The sequence below is a fragment of the Sorex fumeus genome, unplaced genomic scaffold (genome assembly GCF_029834395.1).
Source record: "Sorex fumeus unplaced genomic scaffold, SorFum_2.1 ptg000032l, whole genome shotgun sequence".
NCBI classification, from domain to species: Eukaryota; Metazoa; Chordata; class Mammalia; order Eulipotyphla; family Soricidae; genus Sorex; species Sorex fumeus.
The window spans coordinates 4,036,765-4,060,782 of NW_026606089.1; the positions used below are offsets into that span (position 1 = coordinate 4,036,765).

The 24,018-nt window shown below is 38.4% G+C and overlaps 1 pseudogene; it reads right to left on the minus strand.

The window, feature by feature from the left end:
- Positions 1-3,365: 3,365 nt before the first annotated feature.
- Positions 3,366-3,462, minus strand: LOC130025890 (uncharacterized; annotated as a pseudogene).
- Positions 3,463-24,018: the final 20,556 nt, after the last annotated feature.

Consider the following 24,018-nt stretch of genomic DNA (forward strand, 5'->3'; position numbering starts at 1 on the left):
GTGGAAGTCTAGCTTTCGGGTGGACAATTTCTACTGATGGCCTGAAGTAGATTCTGATCCTGGGATATGTAACAGAAAGGAGGTAGTGACAGGTATCCTCAGAGGTGAAGCCTCTGAGACAGAATTCATTCATGACAACTTATGGGTTATCAAAGTTTGCTCATGGCTGCTACCATTATAACATGCCATTCAATGGTTCTGTGGTTTCAATTTACTGTGTCTATGTAAAGATGAAGTTTCTAAATGGAAGGTAAAAATCTGAGGCCCTCAAGATGATGAATTATGGGGGGGGAGGGGACCTGGAGCGATAGTACAGCAAGTAGGGCATTTGCCTTGCACACGGCATACCCAGGTTAGATTCCCAGCATCTTGTATGTTCCCCCCAAGCACCATGAGGAGTAATTCCTGAGTGCAGAGCCAGGAGTAACCACTGTGCATCGCCACGTGTGACCCAAAAACGCAAGAAAATGATGATCTGGGATTGATCCTTAGCATTGCAAACAGCATTATTTTTTAATTTTTAATTTCTTTCTTTCTTTCTTTCTTTCTTTCTTTCTTTCTTTCTTTCTTTCTTGCTTTTTTGTTTCCCTTAGCTTTAATGTCATGAAGGGATCTTCCCACATTTTTCTCCATATATCTTAAGAATTCAGGTATGACAGTGAGGTCTTTAATACATTTGATCTGACTTTGTGCCTGGCACTATAAAGAGGTCTGAGTTCATTTTTTTTGCATATTGCTGTCCAGTTTTCCCAGCACCAGTTGCTGAAGAGACTTCCTAGCTCAACTTCATATTTCTTGAGCATTTATGAAAGATTAGGTAATAATAATCTGAGGGCCAGCATCAAGATATTTGACTATATTCCATTGATCTGAGGCCTGTCTTTATCTGAATATCATTGTATTTGGATGACTACAACTTTGTAGTAGGGATTGAAGTTGGGGAAGGTGTTCCCTTCTTCTTTTTACCAAATATTGCTTTAGCTCTTCATGGGAGTTTATGGTTGTGTATGAGTTTCAAGAGTGTTTAATCGATTTATTTGAAAAATGTTATGGGTATCCTTATAGAAAGTGCATTAAATCTTTATAGAGCTTTGGGGTGTATTGCCATTTTGACAGTGTTAAACCTCTCAATCCATGAGCATGGGATGTGATTCCATTTCCTCATATACTCTCTTATTTCATGAAGTAGTGTTTTGTAGGGTTTTTTTTTGATATAGTTCCTTAACCTTTTTAGTTGATTCCAATATACCCGATTTTCTGAGGTATTATTGTGAATGGGATTGTTTTTCTCTATCTCTTTTTTCTCTTTCATTATTAATATATGGGAAAGCTATGGCGTACCAGATATTGATTTTGTAATATGCTACTTTACTAAACAAATCTATTGTTCCCAGCAGCTTTTTTTGAGATTCTTTGGGATTTTCTAAGTATAGTATCATGTTATCTCCAAATAGTAAAAGCTTGAGTTCTTCCTTTTTTATATGGATGCCCTTGATATCTTTTTTTTTAACCAAAATCATATTGCAAGTACTTTAAGTACTATGAAGAATAGGAGTGTTGAGAGTGGGTAACTTGTTTTGTGTCTGATTGTATTCTGGAATTCTATTTCATTGATTTCTGCTCCAAGCCTTTGGTTTTTCCCCGTTGAGAATAATACTTGCTGTGTGTTTGTGGTAATTTGCTTTGACTATATTGAGGAAAGTACTTTCAAATCCCATTTTGTTGAGAGTTTTTCATCATGAATGGGTGCTGGATCTCATCAAATGCTTTATCTACATCTATTGATATGATCATATGACTTTTATCTTTATTTTATTGAGATGGTGTATTCTGTTGATTGACCAGAGAATGTTAAGCCATCATTGCATCCCCAAGCTAAACCTACTTGGTCATAATGTGTGATATTTTGTTGAGTTTCTAGATTCTCTTTGCTGGTATTTTCTTGAAAATTTTTGTATCTGTATTCACAAAGGAAATAGGTCTTCAATTTTCTTTTTTTGTGGTGTCTCTGTCGATTTGAGTATTAGGGTGATCTTTGCCTCATAGAAACTATTTGGGAGTATTTCTATTTCTTCAATTTCCTGGAAAATCTTAAAAATGTTGGAAGCATTTCCTCTTTAAAGGTTTGAAATAGTTCACTATTGAATCCATCTGGGCCCTGGATTCTGTTTGGGGGTATAATTTTGACCATCATTTCAATTTCCTTGGTAGTGATAGGCTCAAGTATTCCAAATCTTCTTGGATCAGCATTGGGAGGTAATTGGAATCCAATAATTTATCAATTTTTTCAAGATTCTCTCATTTCCTGCTGCAAAGATTCTCAAAATAATCTCTGATGATCCTATGGATTTCTGTACTTTCTATTAGGATACCCCGCTTTGCATTTCTGATTCGATTTATTAGAATTCTTTCTCTTTGTTTCTTTGAGAGGCTTCTCATGGTTTATTGATCTTATTTATTTTCTCAAAGAACCAGTTTTTGTTCTTATTGATCTTCTGGATTGTATTTTGGGATTCTAGCTCATTGATGTCTGGTACAAGTTTTATTATTTCCTTACTCCAGCCTAGTTTGGACTACTTTTGTTGGTTATTTTCCAAAACCTTGAGCTCTAATTTATTCATGTAGGCCTTTTCTTTCTTCCTGATGAATTCTGGCAGAGATATAATCTTTCCTCTTAACACTGCTTTTGCTGTGTCCCAAAAGTTCTGGTAGCTCGTGTCCTCATTCTCATTTGTTTATGGAAACATTTAATTTCCTCTTTGATTTCTTCCCTAAGCCAACGGTTGTTCATTACTTCCCTTAAAGAAAATATTTCCTTGCTGAGCTTCAGTCTGTTTGATCTATCGAGAAGTGACAAAGAAGTGTAGAAATGTCCTACTAGTATTGTGTTGCTATCAATGTTTTTCTATAAGTCTATTAGAAGTTGTTTTAAAGTATTTTGCTGGTCTGTCATTAGGATCATATACATTGAGGAGGGTGAGTTCTTTCTGATGTACATATCCCATGATCATTAAGAAATGACCTTCACTGTCTCTGATAACTTTAGCCTGAAGTCCATGTGGTCTGATACTAGTATGGCCACTCCAGCTTTGCGGAGGTGATATTTTCTTGAAAACTTGTTTCCCAGCCTTTTACTTTTAGCCCATGGGTGCTTTGATTGTTCAGACATGTTTCTTGCAGGCAGAAGACTGTTGGGTTCAGTTTTCTAATTCATCTTCCTATTCTGTGCCTCTGAATTGGCACATTTAGTCCATTGACATTGAGAGAGATTGTTGTTTTGGGGATTTGTGCTCTCTTTATGTATAATTTTTGTACTTGTGGGGATTGTCTTAGCTTAAAGTATACCTGTTAATTCTTCTTGCAACAAAAATATGGAATGGTTTACAAGTTTGCATGTTATCTCTGTGCAAGGACCATGCTCATCATTGTATGATTTCAATTTTAGTATATGTGTTATCAAACCTAGTAGGAGTTAATTTTTCCATATTTTCTCTTCTTATTACTTTGAGTGTTGTCCTTCCTCACTCCTATAGCAGACAATGATTCCTAATCAAGGAATGTATTTCAAAGCAGCTTGAATAAATAGATTTAGAAATTTAATGTCCCAGAAATAAAAATATGGTTTTTACTATATTATCGTTTACCATACCCTAGGCATCAGTTTTACAAAATAATTCTTTTGGAAGATGGTATATGAGTCTGTTTAATGTTGTTCCCTGAATCCTTCATTAAGAACATTAAAATAGAGCCTTTTGCTGTTCTCACCTCAGTCCTGTGTACATCTCCAGGAAAAGGTGGATGGTGTTGTCTGCACTTTGACCACCTTGAATGTATGTAGGATTTTTCTCCTGAAGGATGAGGTGAGGATCATATTGATGATTTCATTCCAACTTATTACAAGTTCAACTTGAACGGAAGGTGAGACTCATGAGGCTCCTATAAAGGACAGAACAAAGAGTCTCAGTGAAGTTTAATGGCCAACTCACATTAACAACATAGATGACTCAAAGTAACCTGTGTGCATCTTTGTGTGTAGTGAGTTTCATATCTACTGATGGTGATTGTCAGTCATGACACATGGGCAAAACAGACCTGTAATTAAAAAGTCTAGTTCTCTGAGCAGAGTGGGGTCTCTGAGGTCATTGAACAAGTGTGTAGTAATTTATTACTAAGCACATAAGTATTTTGAATGATGTGTACTTTTCGATCTAAAATTAATTCCAAATATGTCTAAAACGACAGTGTCCTGACCTCGCACCTGGCTTTCCTCATCGAGGCCCCTTGGAGGTGCCGGGGTGAGTTTCCCTCACCGCCCTGATTAGAGTCCCGGCAGCTGAAGACCTCTGCAACCAGCCATAGGTACGCTTAAGACCACCCTTCCCAAGCTTGAAGGAGCCTCATGCATGAAGGAACTGAAAGAGGAACCCAGATGTGCGGGAACGGGGGATGAGATCTCCATGGCTGCTCAGATCAAGACTGTGCCCCTTCCTTCCAGATCCCCCATCTTCTAATAATTAAGTGCAACAACCACGAACTGCGCCTGGATCCATGTAATGCCATCAATGGCCAACATCCAGAGACTGGATCTTATTTAGAAGACAGCAACTCTGATTGTCCAGTTCTCACTCTCAGAGAACCTGGTAGGCTTCTGCGAGTATCTTGCCTGCATGGCGGAGTCTTTGTTTCTGGTCACTGTTTCTTTTGAGGTACAGAAGCTGCTTAATTTAAGATAGTCCCCTTTGTTTATCTCTGTTTCCAGTTGCTTGGCAAGTGGCGTGTTATATTTGAAGATACCTTTAGCTTCAATGTCGTGGAGGGATTTGCCGACCTTGTCATCAATGAACCTGAGGGATTCTGGTCTGATGTTGAGCCTTTGACCCATTTTTATCTGACTTTTGTGCATGGTGTTAGGTAGAGGTCTGAGCCTTTTTTTTTTTTTTTTGCATGTAGCTGTCCAGGTTTTTCTGCACCGTTTGTTAAGGAGGACTCTCTTGAACCACTTCACATTTATTGCTCCCTTATAAAGATTTGATGATTATATATTTGAGGGTGTGTGTCAGTAAATTCAATCCTTTTCCATTGGTCTGCAGCTGAGCCTTTGTTTCAGTCCCATGCTGTTCTCATTATTATCGTTTGTAGTAGAGTTTGAGGTTGGGGAAGGTGATGCCTCCATTGTCTTTTCCCCAGGAATTGCTTTAGCTATTCGTGTGCATTTGTTGTTCCATGTGAATTTCAGGAGTGCTTGATCAATTTCTTTGAAGAATGTCATGGGTATCTTTATAGGGATCAAGTTGAATTTTTACAATGCTTCGTGGAGAATTGCCATTTTGACAATGTTAAATCTCCCATTCCATATGCAGTATATATGTTTCCATTTCCTCGTGTCCTTTTTAATTTCCTGATGTATAGGTCCTTTACCTCTTTAGTTAAGCTGATTCCAAGGTTCTTGATTTTCTGAGGCACGATTGTGAATGGGATTGCTTTTTCATGTCACTTTCTTCTCTCTCATTACTTGCATATAAAAAAGCCATAGACTTTTGGGTATTGAGTTTATAGCCTGCAATTTTACTATAAATGTCTATTGTCTCTGGGAGTTTTTCGTAGAGATTTTAACATTCTCTGAATATAGTATGATATCTTCTGTGAATAGTGAGAGATTATTTCTAACTTTCATACATGAAAAACTCTAAATATCTTTTTCTTATCTATTTTCTCTTCCAAGTACTTCCAGTACTACATTGAACAGAAGTGCCAAAATGAATTTTTACTTAGCACATTCTGTCTGTAAATTTCTATGCTAAGAACGGTGGAAGAAACAGTGATATCTTAGTAATTTACAAGTAAATTATGAAGACAGATAATTTAAAAGAATTTCTTTGTATAAATTTCCAAAATTTGTAGATTTTATTAAATATATTAAGAATAAATCGTAGGTCTTGATTATACCATGAAGATTATTTTCCTGTTAGAAGTTACCCTTCTAAAATGCAAGAAAGAGACACATTTTGAAAAAGTTGATTATTCGTTCATTAATTCAATGAATATTTGTTAGTCTGGTGGTGCATTGCCTGCAGGAAGTCAACCTGTACCCTCAGGTGAGTACATCAACAGTCTGATGGTGTCTTCATGCTTCCTGATAACCTCAAATGGCCACTGTGCCTCTGGCTGGCTCCCAACAACTCAGGACTACGTTTTCCGAGAAATTAAACTCCCGAAAGATATGTAGGAGCCATGTTAACAAACCACCCCTGGCTCAGCTATACAAGCTAATATATTGGTCTTGTTTCAGAGACCCATAGACAAATCTGGAACATATCAACAGCCACAGTTAACCTTGGACCTGCAAAAGGCTGAACACACTAGGGTAAATCGGAGGGAGGCAGGTTAGTTTGGTGCCCACCCAAACAGAACCCAGTGCAGCCACTTGCTCCCACAATCCAAAATCGCCACCATGCTCTCCTCTGGTTTCCATCGTCTCAGGATGGCTCTCACTGAAATATAACATCTGAAAATTCGGATATGCGGGTTTTGTGACTGAAATCTCCAGGCTTTCTCTGGGCAGGATGAGCATCCCACCCCCACTGCCCTGTACTTATGGAAGCCTCAGCAGTCTTTTCCATACCTCAATGCTACTCCAGGCTTACCTTCCTGATAAAAATGCTAAATTCCTTGAACAAACGTGATGACCTCTTAGTACCTGTACGAGACCCTTAATGCACAAAATAAAAAGGAGACAGAGAGAAAGAATTAAAGAGCCTGCCATAGAGACACACTGGGGTTGGGGGTAGGGTGTTGGGGGATGGTTTTAGAGAACCAGGAATATTGGTTTTGGGAAATGTACACTAGAGGAGGGACGGATGTTGGATCGTTGTATGACTGGATGCAAATTATGAATAGATTTGCAATGGTCTATCTCACAGATATTGGATAAAACATTAAAAATATATATCCTTCATTTGTACCTCAGAATACTGATGGAACTTTAAAACCCAGCATATCTATTTTTGTGTTCTCTGTAGGAAAAAAATGTTACTCACCTATGTGCCAATAGCTTGTAGAAAGCTAAACACAAAGATATATCAATGACTGTCTTTGGCATGAATACTGTAATTGCAGCTATGTTATGTTTTAGAATCAGTTCATGGACAAGACGTCAAGAGGAGCAGTGGCAAAGTGCATCAATTTTGAATGGATAATGTTTCAGGAGCTTGCAAGGAAGATGGGAAAATTTGGCATGAGTGAAGGGAAGAAACATAAGAGTGAAGTACTAATAAGTATCATGAGAAAAATGCAAGGGAGGACATTTCCTGGCAAGTGTCACACTCTGTTGAGCTTTTGGTGAGTGTAAGTATTAGAAAGTATCTTTCACATTTAGTGGTAAAAAGGTAACTTTGATGGGTGTATTTAATATTTACTTTAACGATTAGAATTACCAAGAGATACAAAGTTACAAAGTTGCTCATAATTGAGTTTCAGTCATCTAATATTCTAGAACCTTTCCAGTATATTGGGGCGTTTTTGAAGGAATATCCCTGGTGCAAAGACTAGGACATCTGAATCTTAACACATTTCACCAAATATATGATCTGTACTCACATGATTTACACTGTTTCCCCTGCTCTTTGATTTATGTTTCAATGCAATATTTCCTTGTGAACCTCACCTCAAGTGATGCTCCCTATTTAAGACAAGTACATGTTTCTGTGGCACTACATATTTTTTGGTTGCTGGGAGAGTCTGTAAAGCAATGCTCAGGAGGTGTGGGGGCCCCACAGACAATTCTCAGAAAACGTGGCCATGGTGCTTGGGGTCCTCTGAGGCTATACAGCCTTTGATACTCTGGCAATCAGGTGGTGCTGGGAGACAAATTGAGTGCATGTGAGACAAGTTCCATAAGCACTACACTATCTCCTGCGGCCCTGGGTATTAGATTTATGTCAGCATTCTGAGGTCCTCCCTTTTGTCAGAAAGCAGAGACTTGTGCAGGAGAAAGTGGAAGAGACTTTAGGGTTTAGCTAGGTTGACTGAGTAGCTGGTGATACCATTAAGATTGGAACATAAAGTAAAAATAAAACAAGAGCCCCTTGCCTTTTCCCGCTGAACTCCACACCCTCCACAGGGGTACACCTGCTGGCAACACCTGCAGCAGCTCCTTTGGACTATCCATCACCTAATCAGCCCCTCCCCTCCAGGTGGGTAGAGGGAGCACAAGCCAGGTTCACCACTCCTCCACTCCTCACCCCCAGCTCCCCGGGTTTTCCTGCAGAACTGGACACCCTCCAGCAGGGGACACCTGAGGCAGCTCCATGGGATTTTCCATTGCTCCTCCTACAGTCCAGGATCCTGGGTGGGAGTGACCCTGGGATGGGCCAGGGGCGTGGCCACCGTATAGGGAGCGTTTCCTCCCAGAAGTGGGCGTGGCCTTCTCCTGGGTGGCCAGCCGCAGTTATATTTCCCAATCTGGGCACTCAGGACTTTCATCTCTCACTTTGTCGCCTAATACCGACTAAAAATTTCTGACCACCTCTACTAGAATACAACAACATCCCACTCGCCTACTCCATTTATAACAAAAGACCTGTATGAAATGTGCTGTACAAGCTCAAAACTAAAAAGTACCTCCTCCAAAGCGCAAATCTCCACCACAAGGAGAATATGAAGAAAAGAATCCCGAATCCTCAACCGAGGTTTTCCACAATTGCACTCTTTTTGATAAACTATTCCAGGATAAAATGCAGAGGGTGTTCAAGGACCTACTCAAAGAATCAATGGAAGAGATATCCAAAGACTAAAAGAAGAAATGAAAAAACAATAGAAAAGAGAGCCAAGAAAATACAGGAAGAAAAGAGAACAGAATTTTAAAAAGCTACAAAAAGAAGATTCACAAATAAAGGATTCAGTGGATGAAATTAAAAAGTTAGTAAGTGCACTTAGCAATAGGATAAGTGCAGCTGACGAGAGGATCAGCGAGCTTGAAGATGAGCAAAAGAAATCCCACTGGGAAGAAAAAACAATAGGAAAAGACCTCAAAATGGCTCTAAGGAGAATCAGAGACCAAGGGGATGATGCCAAGAGGAACAACATTAGAATCATTGGAGTACCAGAAGGACAGGGAAACAACCCCAATGAAAAAGCTAGAGTAAAAGAAATCATTGCTGAAAAGTTCCCAGAGTTAAGGAAAGCAGACATCCAGATCCAAGGAGCCAGAAGGGTACCAGCTAAAGGAGACCCCAGAAAAAACACTCCAAGCATATCATGGTCAGAATGATGGATGCTGTGGACAGAGACACAATATTACAAGCAGCAAGGTCAAAGAAGGAAATTACATACAAAGGAGCACCCCTTAGATTCAGAGCAGACCTATCAGTGGAAACCCTCAAAACCGAAGGCAATGGTTGTATATAGTGAAAAAATTCAAAGAAATGAACGCCTCACCGAGAATACTCTATCCAGCAAAACTCTCACTCAAATTCGATGGAATGATACACCACTTTTTAGATAAACACAAACTCAGCAACTTCATACACTCAAAACCAAATCTAAAAGAAGTACTAAAGGGGCTCCTGTAAGAAAAGAAGGAAAACACGTGTAAACACAATCAACTCCTACAGGAAGATGGCACAAAACCCTATGACAATACTCTCCCTTAATGTCAATGGTCTAAATGCACCTACCAAGAGACACAGAGTGGCAAAATGGATCCAGAAACTGAAACCAGCATTCTGCTCTCTACAAGAAACTCATCTGAACAATCAGAGCAAACACAGACTCAAAGTGAAAGGATGGAAAACAATCCTGCAAGCAAACAGCTCCTTCACAAAAGCTGGGATGGCCACACTAGTATCCGAAAACATTAATGTCAGGCTGAAAAAGATTAGAAGGGACAGCGAAGGCCACTTTCTCTTCATCAAGGGATACATACAACAGGAAGAAATCATACTCTTAAATGTATAAGTACCTAATGAAGGAAGAGCTAGATACTTAAAACAACTGCTAACAGATTTTAAAGAGGACAGTGCTAACAACACAATAGTAGATGGAGACTTCAACATCGCCTTATCACCTCTTGATAGATCAAAAAAAAAACAAAACTCAGCAAGGAAACATTGGCTTTGAATGAAGAAATAGAAGAGAAAGGACTTATAGACCTATACAGGGCTTTACACGCCCCAAAGAAAGAATACTCATTCTTCTCCAGCGCTCCTGGAACATTTTCCAAAATCGACTATGTGCTAGGCCACAAAACATACCTCAATAGAATCAGGAAGATAGAAAGAGTATCAACAATCTTTTAGAAACATGATGCAGTGAGTATAGATGTGAATCACACACAGACACGGACAACCAAATCGAACACCTGGAAAATAACCAAGTCACTGCTGAACAATGTGTGGGTCAAGAAGGACGTCAAGGAAGAAATTAAAAGATACCTGGAAACAAATGAGAACGAACACACGAACTACCAGAACTTATGGGATGCAGCTAAAGCCCTATTAAGGGGAAAATTCATAGCTCTGCAAGCATATCTAAGGACGGAAGAAAAGATGCACATAAGCAACTTATTTCACAGCTCAAGATCTTAGAAAAGGATCAAGAAAAGGAGCCTAAATCGTGCAGAAGGACAGAGATCATAAAACTTAGAGCAGAAATCAACGACATGGAAACCTAAGAAACAATCCGAAAGATCAATGAAACCAAGAGCTGATTCTTTGAGAAAATAAACAAGATAGATAAAACACTAGCAACACTCAAAAAGAAACAGAGAGAGAGAAAACTAATAAACCGAATCAGAAATAAAAATGGAGATATCACAATGGAAACCAAAGAAATTCAAAAGATCATCAGAGACTACTTTGAAAATCTGTATGCCAAGAAAAATGAGAAGTTAGAAGAAATGGATAAATTCCTGGATTCCTATAGTCTCCGAAAAATGAGTCAAGAGGATATAAAATACCTGAATAGACCTAGTCATGAAAATGAAATTGAAACTGTAATCAAATTTCTTCCCAAAAACAAAAGTCCAGTTCCAGATGGAATAACTACTGAATTTTTCCAAACATTTAAAGAGAATCTACTGCCCGTCCTTCTCAAAATTTTCCAGGAAATTGAAAAAACAGAAACTCTCCCAAAAAGTTTCTATGAATCCCATATCTCTCTAATACCAAATGGGAACAAAGACACCACGAGAGAAGAAAACTACAGGCCGATATCACTGATGAACACGGATGAGAAGATTCTGAACAAAATACTAGCAAAGAGAACTCAACAGCTCATCAAAAAGATCATACACCATGACCAAGTGGGATTCATCCCGGGGATGCAAGGATGGTTTAACATTCGGAAATCAATCAACATAATCCATCATATCAACAAAAGCAAAAAATCATATGATCATATCAATAGATGTAGAGAAAGCAATTGATAAGATCCAGCATCCGTTTATGATGAAAACCCTCGACAAATTGGGGATAGAGGGGACTTTCCCCAATATAGTTAAAGCCAGCTACCTAAAGCATACAGCAAACATCATCCTCAATGGGGAAAATCTGAGAGCGTTCACCCTAAGATCAGCAACGAGATAAGGATTCCGACTCTCTCAACTGCTGTTGAACATAGTACTGGAAATACTAGCAATAGCAATTAGGCAAGCAAAAGAGATTAAGGCCATCCAAATAGGAAAGGAATAAATCAAGCTCTCACTATTCACAAATGATATGATAATATACTTAAAGAACCCTAAAAATTCTACCAAGAAACTCCTAGAAATGATAGACTCGAGAGTAAAGTTACAGGTATAAAATAAATACCTAAAAGTCCATGGCATTACTATACACAAATACTGAGAGAGAAGAAAATGACAAGATGAAAACAATCCCATTCACAATTGTGTGTCAGAAAATCAACTACATAGGAATTAGTTTAACTAATGAAGTAGAGGAACTGTACAAAGAAAACTACAAAACGCTGCTTCTTGAAATAAAAGAGGAAGCGAGGAAATGAAAAAATATCCCCTGTTCATGGATCTGGAGAATTTATATTGTCAAAATGGCAATACATCCAAAAGCACTGTACAAATTCAATGCGATCCCTATTAGGTTATGCATGACATTCTTCAAAGAATTGGAGCAAACACTCCTGAAATTTATATGGAACAATAAGCCCCCACGAAGAGCTAAAGCAATTCTTGGTTAAAAGAATATGGGAGGAATTAACCTCCCGAACCGCAAACTTTACTAAAAGTAGTAATAATTAAAACAGCATGATATTGGAACAAAGGTAGAGCTGCAGAGCTATGGGACGGGGTTGAATATACTGACATCTCCCCTCAAACATATGACCATCTAATCTTTGAAAAAGGGGCAAGAAATGCGATGTGGAGTAAGGAAAGTCTTTTTAACAAATGGTGCTGGCAAAACTGGACGACTACGTGCAAACTACTGGGCTTCGATCTCTGCCTAACACAATGTACAAAAGTAAGATGAAAATGGATCAAAGACCTAAACATCAGACCGGAACCCATAAGGTACATTGAAGACAAAGTTGGCAAAACCCTCCATGACATTGAAGCTAATGGTATCTTCAAGGATGTCACGTCACTGGCCAAGCAAGTGGGAATATCTTAAACTAAGAAGCTTCTGCACCTCAAAAGAAACAATGACTAAAATACAGAGAGAGTCTACAGAATGAGGAAGGATATTCTCCAAATACACATCTGAGAAGGGGTTGATATCAAATATACACAAAGTACTGATTGAACTCCACAAGAAGAAAACATCCAACCCCAACAAAAAGTGGGGCAACGAAATTAACAGAGACTTAATCAAAGAAGAAATCCGAATGGCTAAAATCACATGAGAAAATGCTCTACATCTTTAATCATCAGGGAGATGCGGATGAAAACAATAATGAGATAATATTTCACACCACAGACACTGGCCCACATTCAAAAAAACAAAGGCAACCTTTGTTGGCACGATGTGGCGACAAAGGGACCCTCCTTCACTTCTGGTGGTAATGACGCCTGGCTCAACCCTTTCGGAAAACAGTAGAGATGATTATCACAAAATTAGAATTTGAGCTTCCATTTGACCCAGCAATACCACTCCTGGGAATATACCTCGGAGAAGCAAAAAAGTATAGTCGAAGTGTCCCCTGCACTTATTTTTTCATTGCAGTACTATTTACAATAGCTAGAATATGGAAAAAACCCGATTGCCTGAGAATAGATGACTGGTTACAGAAACGTTGGTACATCTACACAATGGAGTACTATGTAGCAGTTAGAAAAAAATGAAGTCATGAAATTTACTTACAAGTGGTACTGCATGGAAAATATTATGCTAAGCGAAATGAGTCAGAAAGAGAGGGACACACATAGAAAGAATGCATTCAACTGGTTAACATAAAGTAGCAAACTAAGAGAATAACAACAAGAACAGCTGTGATAAATACCAGGTTCTTCACTCCATGGCTTAGATACCAGCCTCACACTCTAGGGGTAAAGGCAGCTCAGATAGAGAAGGGGGCACCAAAAAAAGGGTGCTGAGAAGATCCACAAAGAATGGGAGATGCATGCTGACAGCAGTCTATAGACAGAACATGATTGCCACCCTAAGTCTCTCCTACAGATTATACCACTGAAAAGGAGATATAGAAGAAAAGGGAGTGCCCTGCCACAAAGGCAGGGCAGGATAGGGGATAGGAGGTGTGAGGGATACTGGGAGTGGTAGGGGTGAAGAATGGGCTCTGCTGTCGGGGTGGGTACTCAATCATTGTATAACTGAAACCCAAGCACACAACTTGTAAGTCCACAACTGTAACTCATAGTGTTTAATAAAACAAAACAAAACAAAACAAAATAAAACAAGAGAAAGGTCTAACAATAGTAAACAGAACTGTAGTACTCAAAAGATTTGGAAACAGGAACATTGGCAAGTATTTTTAAATAAGCATCCAGGAGAGAATGTAGCATTGTGAGTGAACAAATCTACTGTATGGATTCATCTCATCCTCGAAATGGAAAATGACAATGTGGTACAGTTACAAATTTTCAAATAAGATATATACCATCTACTTTTTGCTGTGTTTCTATGCTTTGCCAAGTATGATTCTAATTTTTAAATTCACTTTAATAACTAAAACAGTATTTGCCTGCATTAATCATTTTAATTAATGTTTTATTAAAATGTTTTTAAAATTATCAAAAATGTTTTATTAAAATGTCATTTTAAAAAACAAACATATAGTCCAAACAGCTATTGCACTATGTAGAGGGTGTTTACCTTGTATGCAGCTAACCTGAGCTCAGTCCCCAGAACCCTGAACCTGCCAGGAGTGATCTCTGGATACAGAGTGGGAAGTGAGCCCATAGCACATCTAGGTGCACTCCCCTCCCCACAAAAAAGGAAGAAAAGAAAAGAAAAACATATAAATGATTCTTGAGTAACAGAGAATAAGAGTGCTAACTCCTATATAACTTTTGAAAAATCGTCAAATTTAAGAGATAGTCTGCTATTGGCCAAGAATATGGTTTTTTAAAATACAAATTATCGACCATCTATCTACACTCCCATTCCTTCCCATTCCAGTCGTCGCATGATGTTCTCAAGGGTGGCACTGAAGAGTTTCGGTATAATGGTATCACCTTGCCGCACCCCTCTCTTGACATCAACGATCACTTCTTTGTAGAATGGTGAGATTCTGGTAGTGAATCCGCAATACAGCTCACGGAGGATCCTGATGTATTGGGCTTGAATGCCCTGATTGGCTAGGGCTTCAATGACCGCTTCCGTCTCAATAGAATCAAAAGCCATCTTTAAATCAATGAACGTTGAACAGCGGCATCTTGAACTCCCGAGAAACCTCAATGAGCTTGGTTTTCTTGTGGATATGGTCGATGGTGCTGAATCCTTTGCGGAACCCTGCTTGCTCGTATGGTTGTCCTTCATCTAGTGTTCTGCCAATCCTATTCAGGATGACTCGAGTGAACAACTTGTAGATGGCAGACAATAGGCAGATCGGGCGATAGTTGCCAAAGTCATGGATGTCTCCCTTCTTGAACAGTAGTACGGTCCTGCTGGTTTTCCGTTGGGACGGAACATTGCATTCAGACAGGTAGCAAGTGAAGAGCCAAGACAGTGTATTGATGAGTACTCATGGCAGGTTCTTCAGGTGTTCAGGTCTGACTTTGTCTGGGCCAGGTGCTGTTTGTTTCTTTACCGACAAAATGGAGTGTCGGATTTCGGAAGGGAGAACATTGGGAACGACATACCCAGCCTGTGGAATTTGGTATGTCGGCAAGTGGACATGGCTATCGAAGAGATTTGAGTAGAAGTCATGGATAATCTTCTCCATTGCCGTTCTGGAGGATGTGATGGATCCATCAGGACGTCGGAGGGCAGTCATCTTGGTCTTGTAGTTGGCGAAGGACAGGCGGGCGTTACGAATACTTTTCCCGGCTTCTGCCTCATCTACCAGTACTTCTGCTCTTCTCTCTTTGAGGTCTTCCTTGAGCGCATCTCTGCACTGCTTTGCGAGCTCGGACGTTAGCTTGCGGTTGCCTGATGCATGCGCCAAACCACGCTGGCGAATTAGCTCAAGAGTTTTCGAAGATAGGCGATTTTTTGTGGCTATCTCTCTCTTGGCGTTCCTCGCACATTTATGGAGGTGCTGAACCAGTCGATCGTATTCCTCGTCAATGTTGTCAACAATGGCATCTTCCCATGTTGCCGCAATAGTACCAAAGAGTTCCCAGTTGGTGGTCATTCTGGGAGTTCTCTTTTTGAACTTTGCAGCCCTTTCTCCCTGCTCTGTGAAGTAGAATTTTGCACGAAGGAGACGGTGGTCCGATCCCGTTCGAAATTTTGGGACAACAGCAACATCAGTCAGGCAAAACCGTTGATTGAATATGATGTGGTCTATTTCGTTGTGGAATCGTCCACCGGTAGACTCCCATGTCCATCATTTAGATTCTGCCTTCTAGATCTGTGAGTTACCATGAATGGTCTTGGTCAACATGATGAACTCAGACAGTCTCTCACCCTGTTTGTTCCATTCTAGGCCATGGGTCCCGATGTGAAGTTCTTCAGCTGATCTTCTCGGTCCTATCTTGGCATTAAAATCACCCACAATGATCTTGTAGAAGGTGTGGTCTTCTTTATAGAACTCCTCTAGCTCCATGTAGAACTTCTCGATTTCTCTTTCATCATAATGAGATGTTGGTGCGTAGACAACGAAAATAGTGTGGTCTGTAAACCTGTAAATTTAATACATTTAAAAATTTATAATGGATTTTACAATAGTCTTTCAATTATGTATTTACATTAGTCTATATACAAGCATGATTTTTAAACAATAAATTTCAGTGACAATAAAATTTTAGAGTTTTTCATAATTGTAATGATTTACTGCTCAGTCTATATTGATGTGAACATTTTTTATCTATTTGTCTAATTTTCTGATTGTTTATTTAAGATCAGTAGTTAACAGCTAACTTACCGATGACTGATTATGTGGCTCAGGGCTAAAGCACTTGACTTGCGTGTATGAAACTTTGGGTTGGCCTCCTGCAAGGCAAATGCCCTACCCACTGTGCTGCAAAAGTTATATAAAATATACTAATAATAAGACCTAATGATGTTGGTGAACAGTGCAATATAAATGATTATTAATCATTTTCTTGATTTGTTAATGAAATGTGTAAGCTCTTGATTATAATGGGAGTATTTTTCTAACATAAGAGTCTGAGGAACGTGAAACTGTTATAACTGTCCTGTAGGATTCCATCTCCCTAGCCTGCTTCATTCTACATCTCTCTGTATCCAATCCAGTCTTCTTCTTGGGAATCTGACCTCCTGATTGGTTAGCCTCTACCTTTCAACTGCCTACTTTATGACATCATTCTCCCACCCAACCAACCACCAACTGGTAGAATCTTGGGGTTGGTACCGCTTGACCTTGAGCCTGGAAGTTGGTGGCGGAAAGAGATGGTCCTAGGAGAGTTAATGGAGTGATGGATGGATGGGAAGGAAACCGGGAAGGGGAGGGAACTGGACAGCTAGTGATCAGCATGGGAGATTTGGTAGATGTTTTCTAAATACTTTAACATGTTTTTCGTAAATGATAAGCAAAACAAAAATACGAAAATAAGATAGGTTCCAAAGAAGAGGTAACATATAAGACTGAGAGAGCTGAAAGGGCTGGCATTCCTTCTGGAGCTTTCAATCATACCATTTACTAACGATGGTATTTTCACATCACTTAGCTGTGGAGAGGAATAGTGAGAAACAGAATGTCACCAGAAAAGCAAACTGGATGACCACCTTTCATAAATGCCAGGTGAAGTGTGTTCACATGTATCCCAAGTGCAAGTGTATTAACGGGAACATATATTTCACTAAGTCTGCTTGGTACCAGTAACTAGTTTGGTGGAAATGGAGGAAAACAAATGCAGTTTCTGACAGACCTGAGAGTAAACTGCTAATCAATTTTCCCAGGAAAGGGTAGTTGAATGTCTGTGAACAGAAAAACTTGAAAAGTGTTTTGCTACCTTTCATGTATGGCTAGAGGAAAATGATCCCAGTCATCTCTCAAAACTAACAAGCTTCAACTCCCTTGAAGGAAAGTTGTATTCAGTGAGGAAAAAATGCTGGGAGAAAAGTCTGAAATAATGGGAAAAGAGACAATAAGTGCAAAAGGAAGGACTTGAAATTTGGGTTCCTCTGAAAACAAAGCTTGAAACCACAAGATCTGGTGAGCACACGATTTACTGGGAAAGGGATCTGAGGAGGATAGGATTGATATCAGGGATGTGAACAAGGAACATCCAAGTTAAGGAAGACTTAGCTAGCTGATTACCCCATGGGCAACATGGTTCCAAGACTACCAGAACTTACCAAGGAATTTACTTTAATTTTCTTTCTTTTATATGGTCACTTACAACATGTATTCTTTGCCTTCTTCAAACACAATTTTCAAATGATTTTTAATTATTAAAAATGTTTTATTAACATGTAATTATTAAAAAGAAACATATAGGCCAAAGAGCTAGTGCAGTATGTAGAGGGTATTTACCTTTTATGCAGCTAAACTGAGCTTAGTCCCCAGAACCCTGACCCTGCCAGGAGTGATCTCTGGATACAGAGTTAGAAGTGAGCCCAGAGCACATCTGGGTGTGCTCCCCTCCCACAAAAAAGGAAGAAAAGAAAAGAAAAACATATAACTGTTTCTTAAGTAACATAGACGTTAAGGGTGCCAACTGCTATATAACTTTTGAAAACCCCCAAATAAAAGAGATAGTCTGCTGTTGACCAAGAAGATGGTTTTTTAATAATATTTACTCACATTGTCTGCAAGTAATGCTATTTGTGGCCTGTAGATATGTAAATTTTGATACATTTTAAAAAATTATAATGGATTTTATAATGGACTTTATAATGAATTTGTATTTTATAGTAATAAGTGATAAATTGTATTTCTGTATTTGTGGGGTATTTTGGCCATAGTATGTGGTGCTTGGGACTTCTGACTCTGTGCTCAAGTGTCATTCCTGGTGATGCCAGCCATTAAGTTCAGTTAACTGTGCTCATGGTAAGTGCTTTAACCCCTCTACTAATTCCGGGGGGCCAATCAAATAAATTATCTGCATATATTTTATACATGCATGGCATACTTTGTCTTAGGTTTTTTGATATTTCTAGGATATATTGATCGTCTTTAATTATTTTACATCAATACCAATCTCCAAAAAAGTTTCAAAATATAATTATTGACAAAAAATCATATAGAGGTCCAAATTTGTATTGTTCATGGGATAACTATATTAAGAAGAAAATAGAACCACAATAAACATACAAGTAAAATGAAGGTACATTTCTTTGGAGTCTTTCAATTATGTATTTATATTTGTATATATACAAGTATAATCTTTGAAAAATAAATCTCAGATACTATAACATTTTATTGAGTTTTTTATAATTGCAATGTTTTATTGCTAAGATGATATTGTTGTGAACATTTATATCTATTTGTCTACTTTTCTGATTGTTTACTTAAGATCTGATATTAAAAGCTAACTTACTAGGGCTCGAGCGATAGCACAGCTGGTAGCAAGTTTACTTGCAAGCGGCCGACCTGGGTTCAATTCCCAGCATACCATATGTTTCCCTGAGCACCGCAAGGGGTAATTCCTGAGTGAAGAGCCAGGAGTAATCCCTGTGCACCACGAGGTGTGACCCAAAAAGAAAAAAAAAAAGCTAACTTACTTATGACTGGGTATGTAGCTCAGGGCTAAAGCACTTGGCTTGCAAGTATGAAATTTTGGGTTCTATTCTTCACACTATAGAAAAAAACCCAAAATCACTAACTATGGTTGAAAACATATCTCAGTGGTAAAATATTTGCCTCACATTTGTGAGGTTATGGGTTTGATACCTGAATTTCCATATACGCTCACAAAAGCTAATTTACTTAAAGAATATTAAACTGCTTAAACCCAAGTACATATTGCCGTACTATTATACAGATTTATTTCTCAATAAAATAACTTGAAAAGGTCTATTTTTAGCATCTTTGCTAGGAAAAGATGTTACCTGATTTTTAAATGTTTGTAATTTGGGGACACTTGTTGTTACTGGTTTTGGCCTATTGAATACGTCATGGGTATCTTGCCAGGCTTTTGCTATGAGGGCAAGATATTCTGGGTATCTTGCCGGGCAGAGGAATAGGAATCAGGATTGGCCTCCTGCAAGGCAAATGCCCTACCCGCTGGATGTAAACGTTATATAAAAATACTAGGAATACCGAATGGTGTTTCTTTAACAGTGCAATAAAAATGATTATTTAGTAATTTTCTTGATTTATTAATGAAATATGTAAGCTCTTGAGTATAATGGGAGTAGTTTTCTAACACAATAGTCTGAGGTATTTGAAATTGTTATAACTGTTTTGTAGGATTCCATCTCCCTAGCCTGCTTCATTCTACCCCTCTCTCTTATCCAATCCGGTCTTCTTCTTGGGAATCGGACTTCCTGAATGGCTAGCCTCTACCTTTCAACTGCTACTTTATGACATCATTCTCCCACCAAACCAACCACCAACTGGTAGAACCTTGGGGTTCCCGTGCGGTTGTATGTAAAAAATTTGAATCATCCTGGCAAGTGACCAGTGACCAATGACCAATCACCATTGACCAGTCATCTGTACTGGACACTTGTGGTCTTAAGCCGCTGCAGTTTACTGACTTACTCTCATACTGTCTCCTCCTCTCGTCTACCTTTCATCGGTATTTCCTCTTCTCTGACCATGTCAGGTAAGGAATAATACTTTTCAAAGCTTTTTATTAGATTTATTATCCCTAAACTTAGCAGTCTAGTAAAAACAACATGTACTAGTGAAAGAAAGTATTCAAGTTGAATTTTATAAGCCTCATTTTAGTTGACTTTGACATTTGCTGTGTGATTTTAGACATTGGCTTTCTTTCTCTCACATACAAACTGTTTTTCCTCATTGATTACTTTATATTTTAGACATATTTATGAGCTCAAATACAAACATATATATATATATTTGTTGATTATCTGTGTTTCTTTTTACTTTTAATCGTGTATTTTACATAATATCCTTTGAAAAAAGTAAATCAGAGACATTATTTTTACAAAAAAAGAAATTGTAGATGCTGTGGAATCCTGCTAATATATACTCGCATGTTTTCTCTGTAATGGTCTCTCCTCTTGTATTTATACCTCAGTATTTTAAATATAGTGCTATTACACAGTAATAATCATTTATCTTTGAGTTTTCTATTTAAACCAGGTAATAAGAAAATTTGGGGCATGGGGAAGGTGTGGAGTGCTGAGCGATAGGGAGGCAAGCCTTCAAAGGTAAGAAAGTTTGGCATCACTTTCATCAAACATTGACCAAACGAAACCAAGACGATATGAGGGAGAATAAAATAGGAAAGAAAGTATGAAAGAATATGGGCGGCAATTATCCAGGAAGGGGAAACCGTCCGGATTGAATGCTGAAGAAAACCAAGGATTTAAAATCAAAAATGAAAGAATATATGTTAAATATGCTGAGGTAAATACACTGAGAGCAAGTCAAAGCAATTTACTTCAATAAATGCCAGGACTAGAAAGCATACTGTTCCTTGAGTAGGGTACCAGTAGGAAAACCAGTATATCAGAAAGGCATCCTTGGTGACTTTTTTCCTTATTATCTCTTTGAACAGAGTACTTGGTACTTCACAATTTGGAATATAAACATGCATCAGAAATGATGCATCCCATAAATAGCTAATAGTGGTTATCTAGGTGGGTGGAAGAAATAGAATCTTCAATGTTTTATGACGTTCTGGTTTTTAAGTACATGTACGCGTTGCCTGTTGAAATTTAAAAAATGGTATTTTCTAACTTGATTCAGGAGATTTGATTCATTTGTGTGGTAATTAGGTTCCAGGTTTAAGCTGCTTGTCATCTTTACAAATATTATTTCATGTGATTTTTTCTACCTAACATGAGAGTAGTTTGATAATAGTCAACTTCTGTTTTACATCCTAAGAGGAATTAGGAAAATCAAGTCTCACATGTGGAGTTACACATTTTTGTCATATTTGTTAATTTTGATTGTTCCTACATATATTTAATGGGATTTTGGTTCTCATTTATTAAACATTGAGAAGAACGTTTTCCAGGTTAATAAAGTTAATTCTACTCCAGGTTTTGAAAGTAAATTTGCAATATTTTGTGATCATTTTTTATATGGTCTTTTCTGTTGTTTGTGTGATAAACTGAAATCATATGCTATGTTTAAAACGTGTTGTTTGGTGGTTAATATTCAGAGGTATTGATGAGAATAATTTTTGTAATTACCATGTTTCTCTATTTTACTCATTTAAAACATTTCTTACCTATAAATACAATAACGTTTATTCCTATTTTCTTTTTGTTATGTAGTTACTGCTAAATCCTTTCTCTTTAATGGACTGGTAAGGTGTGCACTCAAAAATCAACTTCTATTCCGTTCTTTGGCTAGCAGTTTTTTCAAAAATAGAATACATTCTTCATATTGTATATGTGGAACAATTTATTAATAACCTTATTGGACTGTTTTATATGGTTTTGTTTGAGACCACATCCACAGTTACTAAGGGTTTACTCTTGGGTCTGCTCTCCATAACTTACTGTACTATGCTGCTTGCTACAGAGTCCAGATTTCATTGATATCTATATACATCTTTTTCAGCTCTGTGATTTTTCACGATGTTTTCTTTATACTTCCTCCTATGTAAACCACATGACTTGGAAAAATTATATTTATGTATGCATAATTATTCTTAGAGTTATTAGTAACTACATTGTAGATAAACAATTTAAGACACAGAATTTAAATAAAGTTTTCCTTCCAAAAACATTTCTTGGGAAAAACTCAAGTAGTCATTTTTGAAGTGGATCAAAAATCAGGGTAACCTTCTATGCATCAACAAGAATAAGTCATAAGTGAACCGTAACTAACAGATATTCATTGCACAAGTCAAAGGGAAACCTGTTGATTACAATGGTAAGAGTTGTAAAGACTCCAAATGCCTATATTAATGTAAGGTATCTTTCTAACCGTTTCTGCATTGTAGTGACAATGCAGAGTCCTGGAAAAAAGTCCACATGCTTAGGTTCCCTAACTTGGAAATTCATAAGGGGCAGAGAGATAGTACTGGAGGGGATAAGGCACTTGCCTTGCACAGAGCCAATCTGCTTGGATCTCTGTTACTGCATACACGCTTCTGAATGTTACAAGGGGTCACTCCAGAGTGCAGAGCCAGAAAGAACCCAATATCACTGTCAGTTATTGGTCGAAACTATACTCCTTAAAATGCCCAATAAAAATTATTGGAAAACATGAAATGTCTTTGTCATTTCTGGCCCTCAGGTTTCTTCTTGTCCAGAGAATGTTACCCACTCTTAGACTTCCTAGTTTAGAAAAGCTTGCCTTATCAGAAATAACATATGAGTCAATAGGAGAACAAGCTACAGGCATTGCTAGGGTAAGGAGAAACTATCTCTAAGCAAGAAATCCAAGAACAGACACGATCACCCGGTTCTTCTACAGTTCTGTGTTCACTTTGGGAGCACAATACCAAATACACAAATTGCCAAAAGTTTCCAAGCTTTGAATCACCCGAAATTGTTGGAACTTTGGAAACTCAGTTGACTGTTGGTACTAGAAGCATCTCGATGGCTTAAATTTTAAGTTCATATTGTTCCTCTCAGCGTTGAAGGAGATTATAAGTCTCACATATTTTTTTCATCACCCTCTTGTTCCTTACAGTAAATTTTCAAAATCCATCTGTATTGGGAACTGCACATACTCTGCAGCTTTCCCTTCCCGTTGTGAATGATGCAGCTTCCCAAACAGGAAGTGTCTGCAACTACTCCAGAATATCTGCTCCTGCTGGTAGTTCTGCTTGGCTCCTGCCCTCAGCCTCTGGCACCTCTTTCCAACCACTGATGGGTAGTGCCTATCTTTACCAACATTTCAGCACAACAATGCTATCTGGAGTGTTTCACCAGTCTCATATATCCACCTCAGCTGCTTCCTACCCTATTGTTTTGGAATGGGATATTGCAGGAAGGGCTGAAGAGAAGTCTTCTATGGGATACGGTTTCTGTATCTTTCCTAGACCAAGACACTGCTGTCTCTTCCATGTCTAAGGCAGGTCGCTGTTAGAGTACACTGGACACGTACAACACGGTTTCTGTGTACCCATCACTTTCTGCCAGTCTTGTTGAGAGAACACCATCTCAGGTTCCACATTAGAGTCAAAGTCTGTCACTTCCCTAACAGGAACGAACCCAGGTGTATTACAATCATCAAGGCACTCTGGGAACTCTACTTTCTGGCCTGCAGTCCTATGAATCCATGTCATACATAGAGCAAAATGGCTCTGCCCCCCAAGCTTACAGCAACTCATCTAGAGAAATGGTTATTGTTCTGAAGGAGGTCCACCCCCCAAATAACCAACCA